Raw genomic sequence first — 18759 nt, 5'->3', positions numbered from 1 at the left:
ATGGCTGCCAGGGGCGGGGCTTAGGGAGAGGGCAGTCATTGGCTGGGGGAAGTATGACCCAGAGATCAGTGATTGGTTACTACCAAGAAAGACAGATCAGAAACAAAACTGATACTCATTTTTTTCTTTACCGAGGATTCCCCCCCTGACGGGGAATATTCATGAACATGTGAATCCATGCCAGACCCCATGCTGGAGAAGGCTGCTTGTTTTTCTGGGTGAGGATGTAATTTATGCTTCTTTGGCAGCTGTTTTGGCATCTCTACCTCAGCCGTCAAGTGGTGTTTATGCGCGACCTTCGCCGGAGTGTCTACATGATCACCATGTGGTAAGCGCATAGGTGGAACCACAGTGGGCGCGGTTGGTGTTAAGTCAGTCGGCCAGGAGGCGCCAACCGACGGCGTGCAGCCCTCAGTTGATGGACCTGTTGCGGGACGGCTAGGGGGTATGTGTTTATGGGAGGAAGTGTGTGCGTGTATGCCAGCCTCGCCAGATGCCTTCCTCATAGCAGCCTGCTGTGACAGCCTTTCGAGGCTGGGGACAGGCATGTGGGAACTACACTATTCCACAGTAGTGTCCTCCACCTCCGAATCTGAGTCTCGGCTGCATCAGCCTTTGTGGTCAGATTCAAATATGCCGGCGGCTGTTTCAGATTCCGCCAACATGGCGTATGCTGTCCACCGCTTGGTCCAGCGCTCCTTTGGGGGTTTTGGGCCTAAAGAGCTTGCATGCCACGCAACAGGATTTGAGGTGGTCACATGGAAACGATTGAAAACTGTTTGTCAGCCCAAGGGAATTTTCTGTTGCACTTGGAACAGAACTTAAAGTGGGTGTGCTCCATAGTGGAAGGCGGACACAGAGGCAGCAGGACAAATGTAGTAGGGGCAGGAAATGGGGGTATGCATTCTCTAACAAAGAACGGTCAGTTCCCCCGTCAGGCTTCAGCACCCCATAGCAAGAGGGACTAGGAAGCGCCATGCTTTAACCAAGCGCTTGTCTCCCATTCACGGTTTGCACAACAGACAGCGTGGTGAGGGCCCTTTAAGGACTCTACTACCAGGTGCCTGGAAGTTGGCATGGCAACGCTGGCATCCTGCTCACACATCCTGGTCCCTCCTCCGACAGCGCACAACGCTCGCAGCAGTCATGTGACACTATTCAAAAGTGCCTCCTTCGCGCTATTCTGGTGCTTCTGATTTTGTTACCAGTGGTGTTTTGCGAAAGTCTTGTTCTTTCTCCCCGACTCCCTGTTCCCTCCTTGATTCCTGTTGTGCCGGAGTTTACCTGCTTCTTGATCTACTGGATTCCGACCCAGCTCGAATACGGACCTGTTTTTGCCTACGTTCTGATTTTCTGCTGCCCGCTCGTTGAACTGACCCGTACCGTCCCTGGATTTTTCTCTGCCTACGTTCTGTTTTGTTTGCCGCCCGCCCCCCTGCTTGAACTCGGAACAAATTCGATCTGTTTTTTGCCTAAGCTTGGGATTTGTTGGCTGCTCTGGGATTTTGTCCACGTTCTGGTTTGGATTGCCTTCTTCTTGATGGGATTCTCCGTTCTCTGGAACACTTTTGTAAGGTACACAGACTAGAGACTGACTGAATACCCCTAGGCGTCCTCGTGCCGTCGGGGTAGGTTGTTGTGGACTGTCTTCTTCTCCAGTGGATCAGACTCTGTCCTGACTTCAACATCTTTGCTGTCTCTGCCTGTGCCCAGATAGGACTTCACTGAGGAAAGCTCCCATTGCTATTGTTCATTGGTTCTACCTTAATTCTGATTTTCTTTGAGAACTTATTGGGGTTTCATGTTACAGAACAACCCCTGGTGGCAGCACTCTGTCAGTTATCAATAATTGGTTTCCTGGGTGCTATACTTGGTTAGTGCCTTCTATCAGCACACTATGGTCATCTTGCTACGGACTGCAATGTGTTAACTCCTTGCTTTCCTTGCAGTCTTCAACCAGCTCCAGTGTGTGCAGTTCGTGCCGTCGCCTGCCATCAGCTCTCCTTGATTGTCCCGGATACTCATTTTTTGGCATCCTTTATTTCTGCTAATTGACCGTGCTGGCTGTATTCCTTACCAACCAGTCGGGTACATTAGCAGGAAGAATTCTTCCGCTACACTACATGTGCAACACGCCTCTGACACCCCCCCCCCCCCAACTCTCCCTTCTGGTTAAGCCAATGCCCATCATCTGAACAGAACGTCCGTTTCGGAAACTGGGATCCCTGTTGAGATGTTCCGGGGAAAAAGTTGAATTAGTGCAAACGCAAAATGACAGAAGGTTTGGATGAGTAACTCTTAAAGTAGCTCAAGCTGCGGACTATGCAAAATACCTCTCCAGAATGGCGGGGGAAAAAAATCTGAGGAACCTCAACACTCAAGGGGTCCTGGGTATAGGGTATGTCACACTAGGAATAGTATTACAGTCACTCCCTGTTACCGTCCCTTTTCGAATTTTGAAAACTTTAAGTGCAATATTCTGCAGCTTTCACTAGAGGTCGGCCTATGCAGACCATGCAATTCTAAGCCGATCCACAAGCCATAGAGATATTTTACAGGGCCTGTGGCAGCAGCCCTGTAGTTACTGATAAGTTGATCAACTCCAAAGAACACCACTTTTTGGGCAGCTTATAACTTTGACCCCCCCTGGATGAATCCTCACCAAACTTTGCTGAAAAAGTATACGGCCCCCTCGGATCAATTCTGCAAAGTTTGGTGAGATTCATCCAGGGGTGCAAACTTGGAGGGAGGGATCTCAAAATGTGTGGTTTTCCTCAGACGCAATGGAAAAAATGTTTGCTTATGCCTACAGCCCAAACCACTGGATGAATGTTCACCAAATTAGCAGCAGGAGCGGCAGCTTGGTCCCGAAAGCATGCTTTTGTAAATTTGGTGTAAAACCGTCCAGTAGTTTTTTTTAAAAACAGCCAAAAAGTAGGTTAAAAAAAGTGCGATATCTGCAGACAACTCTCTGGACCAATCATGGGGCGGCGTGATGTCCGCGGACAACGGACGCATGCGCCAATTGGATGGCAAAAAACATGAGGGGCATGAAAATGTTTGAAATGGCCCTCATGTTGAATTCACGGACAGCGGCCGTTTTGTCCGAGGAGATCACAGTGGGAAAAAGTCTGGAAAACACATTTTGGGCCAATGGTGGCCGAAAGAGGGCCATGAAGGGTGGGTGAGTGGAATTAAGCTGATATGGGACTGTTTTTATTCTGTGGAAAAAGGGCATGCAGGTGCTGTGCTGTCCGCGGTCAATTCTGATGTCCCTGGACATTTCAATGACAGGGGGGTAAGGGTGAGTTTTGTTATGTTTTGTTATATGGTTTAATTAAATTGTGGCCACAACCATTATATGCACATCGTAATTATAGGTACTGTAGGAGGAGTAGAAGGTATGTGGTATTTATGATTGTAGTACAATTGAGGATAGTGTTTATGGAATATTTATTGGTTTACACTTGGTACAGTTACTTATTTGTATACAGTAGTAAAGCTGGAATCTCTGGTTTGTTTTTTGTGAGAAAAAAACTGTATAATTTGTTAAGCAGGATTTACATATGTATTTACTTTTCTTTACCCTTATAAACAGTACATTCAATGTACTATGTTAGGGAAAACATTAGCACGTGCTACACTGTTGTTGTATTGACTAATTATTGGGCAACAAAATTCATAGAGGATTAAAAATTATCCCTACTACAATTTTGGCAGTGTAATAGTATGTTTGAAGTGTATTGTTGTAAAGGGAAGGTTTACATAAGTTAGATACCAGTTAGCTAATTGTAACTATGTTAGACTTCAGAATATGCTTTGTAGTAATAAGAATTGTGATGGTGTATTTCAAGTGTATTGCAATTAAGGGAATTTGTTAAGTACTTACATACCTGTTGGCGTACTCCAATTATCTGCTTACCTTATACACAGTGCTGCTATAAACGTACATGTGATTTTTTTTACTTTCATGAAAGTGCTCCTAAAATAAAAGGGTAAAAGGGCTGCCCTGTGCTAATTGAGTGTTAACCTCCTCACCACTTTAGTTGGGCATGATATACGTGGACACTGTGGTAGTCAGTGGACGGTACGTGCGACATCCAGGTTTTTTGAGGATGCTTGGTATGGAAAGTGGACTGTAGAGACCGCTGACAGTCATGGATGTCCACGGACATAAGGGGGGGGGGGGGGATCAGCCAATCAAGTTTCCTGGATGTGGAGTACAGGACGCAAGGGTGGCAGGAGTTTTGTTTGGTGAGAGCACGGAAGATGGCTATGTCTTTGAGGAGGCAGAGCGTATGGATTTTGGGTGATTCTTTGATCCAATCATTGAAGGTGTTTGTTGAAAATCATGGCATCTGTGACAGTGGATTGCAAGAAGTGGAGGTTTCGTGGCATGCAGTTTGTGGATTGAACCGGTCAAGGTTGCGGTCATTCTGTCAGATTATGATACACTTTAAATGTCAGGACATTATAGTTGTGCATTGTGGAGGGAACAGCTTGGGGTATATATCTGCAATATATTTGCAGGTTGCCCAGCAGGATTTTTTTCAAAAGTCTAATGGAACCGTTTCCTGCTGCAAAGATTATTTTTTCTCAAAAAATTAAGAGACAAACATGGAGGTGTGTAAACATTTTCAAATGTTACACATGTGTACAAATGGAAGAATCGTGGCAGCTTGTCAAAGCTGTATCTGTTTTTTATATGCTACAGAAATGTCATTTTTTGAGAATGTCAATATAAGGTCTGATGGTGTGAATTTTTTTCATGAAGATGGAGTTCATTTCACAGATGTTGGAAATGCGATTTTTCTTTACAAGGTCAGGAATGCATTGAAACTGTTTGAGTTAGTGTACATAAAGGCAAGAAAAGGAAAAAATAAGTGTTTGTTAACAAACCCTAAAAACACAAAAAAGGTTCTTTACAGAGCCAGCACTAAAGAATAAATAACAAATTGAGTTAAAACTCCACCCACCCCCTTCAATTCAAAGTTCCGTCCGCATACACTGCACGTGCCACCCAGGACGTTTCAGGATGCCTGGCATGGAAAGGGGGCTGCAGAGTCCGTGGATAGTTGTGTGTGTGGATATCGGGGGATCAGCTAATCAGATTTCCTGGGTGTGGTGTACAGGAAAAGAGTAGTAGCAGTTTTGTTTGGTGAGGGCCCTGAAGATGGCTATGGCTATGTTTGAGGAGGCACAGTCTCCATTGTCTGAAGACCTAGTCTGAGCACTGTGGATTGGCTGAAAATGTTAGATTCCATGATTTTAAAGTGTTAAGTGGGCTGACTTCTGTTTTGCAACCAAAAAACCCCAGAAATGTGCCAGTTATTAAATTTGAATTGCATTTTATTTTTCCACAGAGTACGAATGTAAGTGGAAAAACTAGTGATATCAATTTGTTGTCTGGGTAGGGAGCCTGATCTTCGGCAAACGTAAATGTGTACTTGGATTTGCATATTGGGGAATGCAGCATGGCCGAAAGCCCATGCCCCATGGATTTGGAGACTGGCCATGGCTGCAAGCCACAAGCACTGGCTATTGGGTCACATTATTAGGGTATAGTGGACACTGAGCTAGGATGCACAATAGTGCAGTGAATAATAGGTGTGGTTTGGTGGATCTGGGGTTATAGTTGAGCCTCATGTTGTAGGCAAATGAATGATTATTTGCATCCGCGGCATGCGCTGCTGATAACGATTGACATAAGTATGAATTGCAAAAAATGTTTGTAAAAGGTTTATAGTTTTCATGTATATTAAAAGAGGAATTAACTTATATACAGTGATGTAACATGAAACATTTTCACTTATAAAAATCAATTAAATTGGCAAAAAACCTTAGTTAAAAAGGGACATTACAGGTTAGATGCTTGCTCGTTTGTTTATTTGGTATTGCGCGCCAAACCCATTAGGTAGTCGGGCGCAGTAGAGGTCTAGACAACTTAAACTTGGTTACATAATGTGTACAAAGAAGCATATAATATACAAAACAATTTGAAAATAGGCTGCCAGGATAGTTACAGTGGCATACAGAAGGAAGCAGGTTAAGAGACATGCAGCAGAGACAGTAGTGTAAGGTACCGGGAAGGTAAGCTAGCAGTCATTCGTTCGTATGCATCCCAACCTTGAAACTCCTCTGCCCCAGAAGTTAGCCAGTGGCCTCCCACCTTGGCACTTCCCTCCTCGGCTCCCATGAGCATTTGCCATTTGTACTGACCCTTCTATTTATGCACTTCTCTCATTGCACATTGCATATGTGCATTCGTTAAGTGCCTGTTGGTATGTGGAAGTTTAATATGTTGATAGGGTTATATGTAAAGTTTTTGGAAGTGAAAGGTGGCTATGTGACTGTTAGGCAATGAGGGAGTGTTACAACTATAAAAGTAAAACGGTGAGAAGGGCTGTCTTGTGCAATGGTGTGCACGTGCCATCCAGGTTTTTTAATGATGCAGGGCTTGGAAAGGGGACTGCGGATAGTTATAAAAGGTCCATAGATTATGGTCCTCATTGATACTAGAGAAAAGTATTTGCGACAGAAAATATTTGTTCTTTACCATTTTTCATTAGTATACAATTCATTATTTTCAATTAGCATAATACAAAACGCTAATGGAAATGTTGGAGCATCTTATTTAGTTTAACTACTTTTCAAAAAAAGTAGATGGAATCTATAAGATTATTTTATTTAGTTCTATTTAACTGTGAAAGGTGGTTCGTAAAGGAACCTTTTGTTGAGGTGTTTTTTGATTTTGTATTTTTTCAGGGAGCAGGGGGTGGGGGGTTTGTAGGAGAGGCCAGGAAGTAAGGTGGGGGAGGAAAAGGGAAGTGCAACCAGCCGCAGATAAGGAGGGCCAGATGCATAGAGCAAGATGTTAAATGTGTGCGGGTGTGCATTAACTATAAAGGTAGGGGGCAGTGTTTCTCATGCTCCTCTATTGCAGCTTCGAAAGCACTTCAGAACAGCCCCCCCCCTGCTGAGTGGTGTGTTTGTAGTATATACAGAGTACTGTTGACTTGGGAAGATATGGATCAACAGCCTCTTTTATGGCTTGCAAGGTAGCTGGTGGGATCTTGTGCCCAACAGGAGTGGGTTGTGTGGTAGCAGTAGCAGTTGAGCAAGATGAATAAGAGAGCCTACTACTTCCTCAGAAAGTGGTTGTATTTGGTGTGGCTTTGCATGGAGGTGGTCCCGTAGGAGTACTGCCCAGGTTGTCCGCGACTGAGTACAATGTTGCACTCAGTGCATTTAACTTTTGTAGCCTTAGGTACATTCCCAAGGGTGGTAAAAAACTGCCAACCCATGATTCTCCCTGGGTGCTCGAGGTAGGCATTTCCTCTTTTTCATTTTCCTGGTCCTCTTGATTGTTTTGTGCCCGATTGCTCTTATTCAGTTGGGTAGGCCCTCCAGGTCGTGGCTCTTGGGGAGGAGGGATGGCCATGCCTAATGCTATTTCTGAATTCAAATAGCAGTTATGTTAATATTGTTCCAAGCATGCGCTTTCGCCTGGATTGCATATTGAAAATCAGTAAGAATAGGTCTAGAAGCTACATTTTCAACTTGAAACTTCCTAAATCACCTGAAAATGTAGTTTCAAACTGTTAGCGAAGTAGGGACGCGTTCGCTAACACATCATCGCACAGTGCGTGTGCGGTCACGTGACACTGTCCTAACAGTCCACAGTGAATTTAGACGACAGCAAACATCGGCGAACAGGAAACTGTGCTAAAAAGTTGCATAAAGTTAATAGAAGTATTAAAAACCTTACTTGAACATTTCAAGATTGTCTGAAAATGCTGATATATTGGGGTAAGTATGATATTAGGAGGTTGTAGCACATTGGGGTGCACTGGTAAAAACCAATGAAATTCACAGAAAAAATTTGTTAAAGGGGCGTTATGGTTACATGTAAAACCGAAAACACCCAGAAATTCGCCAGTTATGGTAAGCTAAGCAACCATAACTCTCACCACCACCATGCATTGCTAAGACGAACACCCAGGACATCAAAGATGACATCACACGTCACTGATGACATCACTTATGAAATTAATTCTGATGAAAAGGGGTTGTGTTTACAATGTTGGTAGCAACATATATGGGGTGATCAGGAGACCTTGCATGAACTAATTAATGCATTAAAGAATGTAGTTACCTAAATAAAACATATTGGAGTGCTGTTGATACAGGAACCTATTCATGCATAGACATATAAATGGCTCCACCATGCACTATAGAAGTACAATATTTTTAATCCGGTCATTTGGGAGAGTAAATTAATGAATGCTACCTTATCAATTTTGAGTAATGTTAAGCATGGTATAAATAACTAACAATTTAAGACTTGTTTTTAAAAAAAATAGTTTTCTTATAAACACAAGGGAAAAGAAAAAAACATTGCCAAGCAGTTCCAAGGCAACACCTCATACAATATCTTGCATATTCAATTCACATTACTACATACCTCTACTCGCCCCCTCATACCCCTCCCTCTCTACGCCCACCCCACACACTTGTCTAAAACACCCTATTTAGCATCAAGATCATCCTTGTTAGTGATGCTGGATTCCTTCAGGCCCTCCTGAGGCTCTGCACCCATCTCCATCTCTCTGGTCTCTGCCTCAAACAGGCTGAGTAACATCACTTCCCAGTCCAAGATCCCCTCGATTACCCTGTACCACCCCACGCCCACCCTCCACACCATTGTCTCGGCTAAGGCCCACCTTTTCATATCTCACCACCACTCATCCACATCCGATCCACTAGGGGACTTCCATGCAATCGGGATTTTGCGTTTGGCCAATATGTACGCCAGTTTGGTGATAGGACGTGGGAACAGGCACTGCTGCTGGGGACTCCACATTCAGCGTCAGGCCCCTCTTACCAATTCTGCGTGCTACCCCTCACCAGTATTCAACTATCGGGCACGCCCAGAATATGTGGAGCATTCCTGCCTCTTCTCCCTTACAAATGGGGCATCTCTTCCCTACAGCGCCTGGGAACCTTGAAATTCGCTGGGGTGTCATATAGGCTCTATGTGTAACCTGCAGCTGTATCAATTGCACTCTCGGGTTCCGCAACACCTTCTTGTGATATACCAATACCCCTGCCCACTGTGCATCTGTAAAAGGGGCTCCCAGGTTCTCCTCCCATTTATTCTGTGTTGCCAGGGGAGTGGAAGTCCCATTACTTAACAGAAACTCGTATATCCTCGATATGGTGTGCCCCCCTTCCGATATGTCATATGGGATATCTACCATGACATGTTGCTCTTTCAATTCACCATATGCCGGCCATTTCCACGTCATTGTCCCTTTTATAGTGTTGTGCAACAAGTACTGTCCTATGTGCAAGCCTGTATGGTCGGCCACTTCTTCAAAGGGAATACATGAGGTATCTCACAATAGATCCCCTATCGTGGCCACCCCACAAGGTTCCCAGTGCTTCTGTAGCTTTTGTCTCACTTGCAACGAGGCAGCACCCACTGCCACCAGGGGTATCTGGACCGAGAACGGGTCTGTGAGCCCTACCACTTCCAAAGACCTCTCCCACATCCTCACTCCCAAGGACACAAGTGCGATCCATACTCTCCATGCTTTTTTTTTTCCACACCAACTCTTAAGTAATACCTCAACCCCGCGGGTTGCAGCATCATTGTGTCTGGTGTCGGGTCATCTGCCAGCCAGTCTACCACAAACTGTAGCTGTCCCGCTATATAGTATAAATCAAAACACTGGACCTTAATGGTGCCCTCTTCATATGACCTGTTTAACAAAGAAAGTGCTATTTTCCCTCCATTCCACAGAAAGCTTCTACTGACACCATCTAATGTTTTGAAAAAAGACTGTGGTATGTAATATGGTATGTTCAAAAAGAAATGCAACAATCTGGGCAGCACTACCATTTTCAGCAATGCAGCCTGCCCCATCATGTAGAGAGGCAACTTGGTCCAAAACTTTATAGAGCCTTGGATGGCCTCTAGCCTTTTGTGTGTTGTGTACGTGCTCCATAGTTGGTTCATGGTATATATATTGACCCTTAGGTATTTAAACGTGGACGCTGTCCACTGTAGTGGCAAAACTGGAAAAGCCCCCTGCATCGTCTTTCGTAGACCTGCCAACCGGAACAGCACAGACTTATCAATACTGACCGCAATACCTGATAAACCAGCAAATAATAAACATTGCCCACGCTAATAGCTCAGGAAAGTCTTAATTCTATTAAAGACAAGGAGGCGAGCATTATGCTTATACTTTCTTTAATACTGCCATATCAGCATTTTAAAACTTTAACTTTATGTTTTAGTTTTTCTTACATGCTACTTGGAAAAACAAACTAACAAGTTACAAGTTTCATATCTCAACAAAATTCAAACTGGGTTCCAGAAACCACACTTCCCATAATCCTGAGGCCCTTGTAGTCCTGACCTCAACCCTCACACCAATCAGTGGCCAGATCGGGGTATAAACACTCTCCCCCCTAGGTCCAGTCCTCTTTCTTTGCCATCAGAGTTCTAGATCCACAGAGAGTCCAGAATATGTTAAACACAATCCATAAGTTCTGCTTTTGATCCGCAGCTGGCGTGACTGATCGGTCCAACAGGGACAACTTGCCAGAAGATCATTGGTCCATACTTTAATTTGCTCACGCAGTCTTCTGATCGTCTCCTATGAGAACAGAAAATGCACATCGGGGCGGGAATGAACTACAAATGCTACACAATGCTTCACAATTTTCATTCATTTTAGTCATCTCAGGTGGGATATAATGCTCGCCTCCTTGTCTTTAATAGAATTAAGACTTTCCTGAGCTATTAGCGTGGGCAATCTTTATTCTATGACAAGACAGGAGGCTCGCATTATGCTTGTTCAAAGCTTGCTATCACTCTATTCGGTATATTCGATACTGGTTTGAAATAAAAAGTCTTAAAGGTGGATTCAGAAGACCAATCTGCTGATTTCATAATATCTTGCAAGGACACCCCTGTCGCAAACGCTCTAGAAGCCATTGCTCCCCTAGCAGAATGTGCACCAAATAATGATAAGTCTATTCCTGCCCATTGCATGACCTCCCTCACCCATCTCGCAATAGTTGCTGTTGCTACTGCATGGTGAGGCTTCATACGCGCTATAAGCAACTGGGTTACGCCGCGCGGCCTAATCTGCATTGTTGCGGCTTCATAATCTTTGATATATTGAGCTACGCATAACTTCTTGTTCTCCGCAAAATACAATAGGTAATTATTCTTGAGACGGTCTTCGTTCTTTTAGCAATAGTAAACGGCACTCCTTCTGGATAAAATATCCTTCTACCAATCTCCAAGCTTTTACGTCCGATACTCTCCGGCACGCTACTAAACACAGGAACATAGCCAATTTGCCTGAATAGGACAAGGCTTCATTTTCTGGCCACCTAAGGAATAGCTGAAAAACATCTCTAACGTCCCATAAAACTGCATATTTTGGCTCCGGCCGTCTTCTCAATTTTATACCTTTGAGGAGACGCAGGACTGCAGGGTGCTCTCCTACTGGATTACTTTCTACTTTGTTGTGCCCTGCTGAAATTGCGGATCTGTAGACACCTATAGCTCAGTAAGCAACCATCCTGAAACTTTGAAGCCAAAAAAATTTAGGGCGTTCACTAGAGGTGCTGAAATGGGATCCAGACTGTGTTCTGAACACCACTGCGCCCAACTGTACAAAGCCGTGTTATAGCTCCTGACGGTGGAAGGCGCACAGGAATCTTGGATGCAATCTGCAGCGAGGTCTGAAATTCCTGGCAAGTTCCATCTTCTCCTGAAACCCTGCAGGCAATCAGCTGCAAGGAACCCGCTTCTATGAGCAGGTGGACCCGGCCGGTCGGGTCGAGTTGAAGGCCTGGGATGTTCGGAACTATCCTCGGAAAATCCGTAGAAAGTTCCATCGCCACTGGAAACCAGGCCTGTGCTCTCCAACAGGGCAGCACCATCACCACTTCTGCTTTGTCTCTGCGGACTTTCGCTAGAGCTCTTGTGATCATTGCGAATGGCGGGAAGGCATAGTGGACTGCTCTGTTCCATGGATGCAGAAAGGCGTCTGTACCCGCTGCTCCCGGGTCTATCCTCCAACTGAAGTACTTCTGTGTCTGCGCATTCAGTCGGGACGCAAATAGATCTATGTCTAGGGGTCCCCATATGTCTTGCAAGCGCCTGAAAATTAGAGGGTGTAGCCTCCAATCGCTGGAGTTTACAAGATATCGAGAGTTCCAGTCTGTTGTACTGTTCTGACCTCCTGGAAGGTACCCTGCAGTTACTGCAATGTTTTTCTGAAGGCAATAATGCCAGAAATCCTTTGCTAGTTCTGCTAACATTCTGCTCGCACCTGGCTCCCCAACCTGACCTGCTTGCGTCTGACTATGGTCAGTTCCTGAACGTCTCCGAAAATCGCTCGTCCGTTCCAGGCTTCCATGTTCTCCAGCCACCAATGTAGCTCTGTCATGGCTTCTTGGTCTAGGTTCACTAGCTGATGAGATCTCAAGCCTCCACAGAGATGTCTGATTTTGAGCCTCTGTAATGCTCGATAATGAAACGGTCCCGGGAAAATGGCTTGAATGGAAGCTGCTAGCAGACCCACAATTCTGGCCAGATTCCGAAGCAAAATAACTCGCTTTGCAATCACTGTCCTGAGCTCCTTCTTTATCGCTCTTACTTTGTGACCTGGAAGCTCTAGAATCGCTTTTAGAATTGCTAATTGGGACTAAATTTACTAAGAATCCCAGAGATGATAGGAACTTGAAAATCCACTGCACATCTCTCGCGAGGGTCTCTTTGCTGAAACCCATCACTAGGATATTGTCCAGATAGATGATCATACAAATACCTCTCTCCCTGATAGCTGCAGCTACTGGTTTCATCACTTTCGTGAAAGCCCAAGGGGCGGATGCCAGCCCGAATGGCAGGCATGCAAATCGCCAAATCTCTCCTTCCCATCAGAACTGGAGGTACTTCCGAAAGGCTGCTATCTGAATCGCTAGATAAGCTCCCTTGAGATCTAGGTGGGCTAGCCAATCTCCTGAACGCAATAGGTCTCGGAGGAGGTGTATGCCCTCCATCTTGAAATGGTTGTATTCCAGCCGACTGTTCAAATCTTTTAGATTTATGACTGGACGAATCTTTTCCCCTCTGCGCACTAGGAACAGATTGCTTAGAAAAACCTAGCCCTCTGTGCTCTCACGCTCTATTGCGTTCTTCTCTACTAATTTGCTTAATTCGCTGTGTAAAAGCGCTTTCTCTTCTCGCGGGGGCGGGCTCTCTGTCCTGTCTTGGAATGCCTATGAAATCTAGGTGAAGCCCCGCTACTGCTTGTAAAACCCAAGCATTGCTTGATAAAGCTTGCCATTCTTTCAGAAAGCAGAGAGTTCTCCCTCCGATAGGGACATTTGGTGTACTCACCGCCTGTTGCGCCGGGCTGACGGAACAAACCTCTTCCTCTACGGCCTCTTGGATGTCTTCCTCTGGCCGGGAAAAAGGTATCTTGCTGACGGTTTTCCCAATATTGCGCGCGTAGACCTTTAGGCCTTCTTTGATAGTTGTAGTGACCGGACGAGCGACCTCTGAATCGTCCGGTCCCAGCAAAAACATGCCCTGGAAATATCTTCCTTATAGAGCTCTGAGCTTTCTCGAGAGCTGTATATGTACCAACAAATTGAGACATCTCCTTCGCGAAGGCCTCTCTCCGAAAAGAAAGCCTTTGGCGCCCTCACCCACTTGATATGTGGCTAGATCGCTGAGCTTTTTATCAATCTTTAGGAGGACGCCTCTTCTCTTCGAAGAGAGCGCAGTTGGCGTTACCCAATAGGCATACTGCTCTTTGTGCCCAGTTACCTATGGCATGATTGTCTACTGGGATACCAGTGTCTTTTGACTTCTCCACTAGGTCCATCATTTTAGCCAGTGGTCCTGCTAAGTCCAGGAGCTTGTCCTGACACCCTTTCCATGCCCGATCTACACCTTTCCTAATGTCTTGCGCGGATTTGGTAACAAAAGTGACCATCTTTGGGTTTAGGTCTGTTGTATCCGCCAGCTTCCCAGGCAGCTCAGGCCGTGGACATTCTGATTGCATGCGGGATCGAACTTCTTTGTCCAGCGGCTTCCTGATGTGTTGTGACATGTATAATGCTACTGTGTGGTGAGGGCACCCACTCAGATAACTTTGGGTGTCTAATGGCCTCTAGGTCAAAACATATCAATTATGTTGTCTTCCTTCTCGGGAACATTTTGAGGAATGGGTTGAGGAATATCTTCTTCGCCGCCTTTGTCGTCGGGGGCATATCCCTCTTCATACTCCCCCCGAATTGTCCACCATTGGGCAGGGGGTCCGTTGTGGCCATCTGCCAACTTTGCTAGAAAGGCTTCTTTCAATCTGGCGACTGGGTCGCTCTGGCTTTCGGGAACAGAGTTAACCTTATCCTTTGTGCCCGAGGGGGTCAAAGAGTCTGCGCTCTTTCGGGCTTTTTTACACCCTTATTTTCAATCCTCTTCTGAGGGTGTCCAGCTGACGTCCCTTCCCCAGGGCTGTCGGCCCGTCTTGTCCTGGCTGCCAGCTGTTCCTGCTGTTCAGCCATGCATGCTTCCAGCATTTCCAGCGTTTCAGTCAAAGGTTGCACCCCCTCAGAGACCGCTTGTGAAAGTGAATCTCCCAGAACCCTCTTGAAACTGAGGGATAAATCAGTGTCTTGCCAAGTAGGCTCTTCTTCCCACTCTTGTTCACTCCACTCTGGCGTGGTGCACTGGGAATCTCTGGGGTACGATGAGTGAGCCATTGAATGTTGTTAGAGCTAACTTCTTGGGAGTCCGCTGTAAATTAAGGCTCTGAATCAGAGTTTGCTTTAACTGCACTCTGTGCCTTTGTAGCTTGTCTGTGAACTGTTCAACGTTCTCTGTAGTTCATGCAAAATTCCAACAAAAGTTTTTTTTTGTGGAAAATTCCTCTCAGGCACTGACTCGCACGACTCTCCGCTCCGTTTCGCTATGCATACACGCGAAAACGAGCGTTAGAGGGACGTGGAGCATGCCGGGAAGGTTCTGAGGCGGGATCTGCCTCGCTTAGCCCTAATGTACTCCGCGTTCAGCTGCGCGAGCCGCCCCCGCTTATACGCGTGTATGCAGGCTGCTACAGGGTCCTAGACCTTTCGTGTTCGCCGGCGCGAGCAAAGTCTCCGCACACGCCAGAGGAGAACGGGTCGGCTGCCAGAGGCGATTGGCTTTGCCCGCGGCTCTGCCCCGCTTCTCCTCACTCCCGAAATTACAACTGCTACAGGTAAACGGTAATACGGGTGCGCGCCTCAGACTTGAGCACTACAAACGCTGTTAAATGAATACTTGTTAGCTGTTACTTGTCAGTCTATCATCTAAAATATCATTGATAGTAACAGCATTCTAATATCCATTATATTCCAATAGGCAATTGTTAACGTTTATAGTGCATATAAATGAGACAACACTTATCTCAGTATGGCAGCAAAAAGAAAGAGGAATGGACCTAGGGGGCAGAGTGTTAATACCCTGATCTGGCCACTGACTGGTGTGGGGGGTAGAGGTCAGGACTACAAGGGCCTCAGGATTATGGGAAGCGTGGCTTCTGGAACCCAGTTTGAATTTTGTTGAGATATGAAACTTGTAACTTGTTCATTTCTTTTTTTCCAAGTAGCATGTAAGAAAAACTAAAACAAAGTTAAAGTTTTAAAATGCTGATATGGCAGTATTAAAGAAAGTATAAGCATAATGCAAGCCTCCTGTCTTGTCATAGAATTCAAGTGCCTCCAGCAGCAGCTCAAGGTTATCTTCAGGGTTCTGTATATACAACATGTCATCCGTGTACAACGAAATCAGATGCGTAGCCCCATCTATCGCTATCCCTGCTCCCGCATATTCCTTCCTAAGGTATTGTGCAATGGGTTCCATCGCCAGAATATGGAGAAGTGGGGACAAGAGACAACCCTGTCTAGTACCCTTACTAACTCCCATGCTTCTAAGATACATCCTCCAGTTTTGACTCTCGCCATCTTCTGGTATACACCAACTACTGAATGTATGTCTCCCCAAATCCAAATCTGCACAATGTTGCCTACAGCCAGTCCCATATCACAGAGTCAAACGCCTCCACCACGTCTAGCGTGGCTATGGCACACAGGGTCTCCCAGTCCGCCGTACTATCGATCACGTGGTGCAGCCACCTCAGATTCCAGGTCATGGTGTGCCCTAACAATTCAAGACTTACTACACACTTGTGTTAGTACAAACAATACACATGAAGACTCACAATGCATACAAATGAGAGGCACATACAGGGAAACTAAAGTAAGGAAGAAAGAAACATCACCAGAAAGTTTCAATAACATTAAAGTTACTCTTCATGTATACAAATGAATGGTGTGTTTGAGGCCTGCTTGTTGTCCCATGTATGTGCACCATGGGCTGAGATCAAATTGTAAGGAAAGTACTGTAAGAACATATGAAAAGGTGAATGTCTACATATATAGCAACTTTTCAAATTCTTACTGTTTATGAACAAAAACAACCAGCCTACATATGTCGAACAAAAACAAGTGCCAGATATGTGATGTCATCAGGGATGCCATCAATGACATTGATGTCATCTTCGATGTCCTGGGTTTTAGAATTTCTGGGGGTTTTCGGTTTTATTTGGAACCATAACGTCCCTTTACCAATGTTTTTTCACTGAATTTCATAGGTTATTAGTGCAACTGAACCATAATGTCCCTTTAGCAAAGTTTTTTCTGTGAATATATATCTCACACACACACACACACACACACACACACACGCACAAAAAAGCGTCCACATCCTTATGCCAAGAATCCATACTACCATCTCAATAACACCCTCCAGCTCCCCCACTCTACACACCACCCCCACAGCAAAATATTCACTTTTGCCAAGGAATTTGGGTGGCACTTGGAGGGACAAAACAGTAACTAGCGACAATCATTACATAGAAATATTTTTTTAATTCTAAGCAAAAACAGATTAAAGAAGTTACAAGTTATGCAAAATATTACATTTTTGTGACAATGTCGACATTTGAGTATGCAGGGGATTTGGGTGGGGAAAATAAAACGTACAACATTAACAATCTTCTGATTTCATTATTGCTTAGAGAAAAACAATATTTTCACTGGTTTTATGTGTATGTTGAACACTTCCAATGTCAAGAGAGGAACTGTATTTCTGACGTGGCCAGCACCATGTTGCATATGAACTTTCAGGTTCTGAAATGGATAATGTGGAGAGAATGGATCACTATGTGCACAACAGGACGACTCTCCAACGTTAGTTGACAAATAGAAGAGACTCAGAGTAGTATGGACATTAACGCGCCTCTCCCAAATTCATAGAAGCATCTTAATGCTATATATCTCCGGTCCCTCGAACTGCCTGCATGTGCAACTAAGATCATTTCACAGATTTGATTGTTCATTAAGGCTTTTTCTTTAGTCTAACAAAGCAAAACAGAACCCATTTCAAAATGCTGCAGAAAAACGAGTTCAGATTTTAGGTCGACAGAAGCAATAGAAATAACGGAAGAACGCCAAGCCAAAAAACCTACCTTAACCATCCATATCTGGTTGTAGATTCAAAACAACTAAACAAAGAGTAAGATAAATAGGAACTCTAAACACATTATGCTGTATATGGATCAATATACAATATTAACAGATCTCAATAGGCAAGTCACATGATTGTTACATGATATGGTGTCTAGGACTCTTGCCGTCTTCTATTTGTAATCCACAATTATAAGATAAGCCATAGAAGGTTGAGAAGCAGGAAAGAAAAACCATAGCAGCAGAAAACAAAAAAAAAGAATTCAGAGTTTTTCGAACTAGTCACACAGGGCACACAATGCAGAATAAGCTCATGAGGAAATAGGTTTAATACCTGGAGATATCAAATGAAGAAGAGGATAATCCCATGCATGGTTTATGGTAGACGGAGGTCAGAAATCAAAAAGGCAGTTCCAAAGACAGAAGTATGATTCAGTAGGTCAGAAGGGAACGAGAGGGTCACTACCAGACTCAGTTACCAATGACAGAAGGAAGATCCATAAACAAGGAAAGGCATAAATTCAAGGCAAGAAAATGACAATGACATACAAAGCGCATTAATGCAGGAACATCTAAGGAGCAATGGGTCTGTGTGAAAAAACCTCATACACTGGCCAGCTAGAATGTCTCAAAACGATTCCCAGCAAGTTGAGACAGATGCACTGCAGGGCATCTGCAACATGAGCATACCATTCAGATGAAAGGCTGATGGTGACCGAGTGAGCACACATGTGATAAACCATAGCGAGAATTCAATGTTGATAGTGAACCCTTCCTTTTGCGAAGACCGTCAGTGCAAGAAAAACCTGCTCCATGCCCAAAGCGATATAGGCTACAGTAATAGCAAACAACGCCCCTGTGATGTGTGGTAGTAATGTTTTCTATTTTGTTTGTCAGTTGGTATCTGATACATGGGGAATGAGTTCTTGGGCTGAAACAAAGGAATATAATATTAACACAATATATAGCAGAAATGAAAGAAAGACTGCTTTGCTCTTATTGTTTTCTACACATTTTCATATAAACTATTCTTTGTTACATGAAATATGTACAATATGGATTACTTAATAAACAAGAGAATTATTTAGGACCACGATCTTTGACTGGATGAGTGTAAACATCTAAAATTCAAACCATCGAAGACTGAGGTATTAC

The sequence above is a fragment of the Ambystoma mexicanum genome, chromosome 6p (assembly GCF_040938575.1).
Source record: "Ambystoma mexicanum isolate Mex_15411 chromosome 6p, UKY_AmexF1_1, whole genome shotgun sequence".
Lineage (NCBI taxonomy): Eukaryota > Metazoa > Chordata > Amphibia > Caudata > Ambystomatidae > Ambystoma > Ambystoma mexicanum.
The sequence above is the reverse complement of the archived record's forward strand: the minus strand, read 5'-3'. Positions refer to the sequence as shown.